Source organism: Panthera leo, chromosome B1 (assembly GCF_018350215.1).
Source record: "Panthera leo isolate Ple1 chromosome B1, P.leo_Ple1_pat1.1, whole genome shotgun sequence".
NCBI lineage: Eukaryota > Metazoa > Chordata > Mammalia > Carnivora > Felidae > Panthera > Panthera leo.
The window spans coordinates 69350364-69353654 of record NC_056682.1 but is presented as its reverse complement, the minus strand read 5'-3'; the positions used below and the strand labels follow the sequence as shown (position 1 = coordinate 69353654).

Here is a 3291-nt window from a genome sequence, read left to right as displayed (position 1 = left end):
ATTTATTATTTCTTTTGGGTGAGTAGAGGTTTTTCTTTTGGACAAACAATCTGAAAAGGTTTTTTTTTAAATAAATTAACAAGATCTTTTTATTGCCTTCGGCCCATAGCAAACTTGAGAGATTTGTTTATATGTTTCTCATGTGATATTATTACATAAAATTCATAAACCAAACAGGAAGCTTAGGTTCATTAACCTGTGACAAAAGGGAAAAGGTTGTATCTGAAACAAATTTGGAAAATTTCAAAAATGTAATATAATTTTGCAACATATTACAGCGACAGTAAAAGCCAAAAACTAGGTTTGATTAAAAGTCACAACAGCGACACAAACTTATATTTCACAAAGAAAACTTACTTCCTATCTTCAGAGGGAGAAATACAGAGAAGGCAGGAATTTTCAAAGAGAAAAATTATCAGAAATTATCTGTGAACTCCAGCTGGACATGCATATTGCTTGTGTCCAATATGCATTAATTCTCACTGAAATTTAAATGAATCCTACCAGAAAATTGGCAACATGGAGATATTAGAATAAAGTATAAAATATGTGTTTGATTTGTGCAGGAATTTGGACATGTTCTGAGGCCGAAAAAGATAATAGGACTTAAGAAATTACTAGGATTTAAGTGAGCAGGTCTATTTGTATGCAGAAAAGACTATTACAGTAGTTAATCCTGAAGGGAAGTAGTATGTCAAACTGCTTAGGAAAAGAATCAGGTGTATGCTTTAAGGTATTAGGATTTGTTCAAAGGGTCTTTAGGTAACTGTTAGGCTGAAATGAGACAAAATGCACAATGCCCTGAAAATTATAGAACCGAGCCCATTGGTTCCCTTCCCATGTTGTCAACGCCTTGACTCATATCCAGACCTGCTCATTTGGAAGGTAAAGCACACCAAGGAGGAATCTCAACTGCAAATATCACCCCACCTATATCCTGGCACCCCAAAATATGCCCCTTTCACAAAAACTACAGAACATTTATGAACGAAGTTGAAAAGGACACAAAGAAATAGAAAAATACTCCATGCTCAAGGATTGGAAGAACATTGTTAGAATGTCGATACTACCCAGAGCAATCTACACTTTTAAGGTAATCACTATCAAAATACCACCAGCATTTTTCACAGAGCTAGAACAAACAATCCCAAAATTTTTGTGGAACACAAGACCTTGAATAGCCAAAGTAATCCTGAAAAAAGAAAAGCAAAGCTGGAAACATCCCAATTCTGGACTTCAAGCTGTATTACAAAGCTGTAGTCATCCAAACAATATGGTACTGACACAAAACCGACACATAGATCAATGGAATAGAATAGAAAACTCAGAAATGGACCCGCAAGTATATGGTCAATTCATCTTCGACAAAGCAGGAAAGAATATCCAATGGAAAAAAGTTTCTTCAACAAAAGTTGTTGGGAAAACTGGACAACAACATGCAGAAGAATGAAGGTGGACCACTCTTACACCATATATAAAAATAAATTCCAAGTGGATAAAAGACTTAAATGTGAGATAGGAAATCATCAAAATCCTAGATAAGAACACAGGCAGCAACCTCTGACCTTGGCCACAGCAACATCTTACTAGACATATCTTTGGAGGCAAGGGAAACAAAAGCAAAATTGAGCTGAGACCTCATCAAGATAAAAACTTCTGCACAGCAAAGGAAACAATCAACAAAACTAAAAGGCAGCCTACAGGATGGAAGAAGATATTTGCAAATGATATATCTGATAAAGGGTTTGTATACAAAATTTATAAGGAACTTATCAAAGTCAACACCCGAGAAACAAACAATCCAGTAAAGAAATGGGCAGAAGACATGAATAGACATTTTTCCAAAGAAGACATCTAGATGGCTAACAGACACATGAAAAGATGCTCATCATCACTCATCATCAGGGAAATACAAATCTAAACCACAATGAGATATTACCTCACACCTATCAGAATGGTTAAAATGAACAATTCAGGAAACAACAGATGTTGGTGAGGATGCAGTCTCTTGCCGTGTTGGTGGGAATGCAAACTGGTACAGCCACTCTGGAAAACAGTATGGAGTCTCCTCAAAAAGTTAAAAAAAGAACTACCCTATGATGAATCGTTAAAGAAAATGTGATATATATATATATATATATATATATATATATATATATATATATATAATGGAATGGAATATTATTCAGCCATCAAAAAGAATGAAATCTTGCCATATGCAAATGACATAGATGGCAATAGAGAGTGTTATGCTAAGTGAAATAAGTCAGTCTGAGAAAGACAAATACCATATGATTTCACTCATATATCGAATTTAAGAAACAAAAGAGATGAATATAAGGGAAGGGAAGGAAAAATAAAATAAGATAACAGAGTGGGAGGAAAAACATAAGTGACTCTTAACTAAGAGAACAAAAACAATAGTCTTCTGGTTAGTCAGGTGAGATGCTATGAGAGACAGTGTACGGGACTGTTCTCTTAGAGGGACAGCAAGATGGCAGTGTTAGCCACGGTGTCTTTGATCAGAAAGGTGATCAGCATTGTGAAAGCCCCAGGAGCTGTTGGTCCCTACAGTCAAGCTTTGTTAGTCAACAGTACTATTTACATTTCAGGACAGGTAGGCATGAACCTTCCAGTGGACAGCTGGTGCTAGGAGGGATGGCAGAAGAAACCAAACAAGCCCTTGTCAACATGGGTGAAATTCTGAAAGCTGCAGGTTGTGATTTCACTAAAATGTAAAGACAACTGTTTTGTGGGCTGACATAAATGGCTTCAAAACCATCAATGAAACCCACAAACAACATTTCAAGAGTAGCTTTCCTGCTACAGCCACTTACCGGGTTGCTGTTCTGCCAAAGGAGGCCATGTGGAGACTGAAGCCAGTGGCTGTCCAAGGACCTCTCACAACAGCGTCGCTGTAAGTGGGTCCAGCATTATTTAGTCTGGAATTATAATAATGTTTTTAAATTAACATCTTAATTTTTACAGCTGATGTTGGAAAGTGCACGTCTGACTAAAACATTTGAAGTTATTGTGGAAATACCATATAATAAGGGGAATTGAGCATGAATTGAAGATCAGAGGACAAATCCTGTTACCGGTGTTATAAACCACCCTTAAGCACACTCATATGACTGCGTATGGGAAAAGAGACACTCATTACATACTTACTCTCATAAATAATAGTAAAGGGAAATAACGTGCAGGAGAGATGAGTTACTATTCCTGATAAATAATAAAGTGCACACCTCATTCAATTAAATTCTATTAATTTAATGATGTGAAATACTT

General features: G+C 36.2%; 1 pseudogene; it reads left to right on the top strand.

The window, feature by feature from the left end:
* The first annotated feature begins 2494 nt into the window (after positions 1 to 2494).
* LOC122218403 lies at positions 2495 to 2921 on the top strand (annotated as a pseudogene).
* The last annotated feature ends 370 nt before the right edge of the window (positions 2922 to 3291 follow it).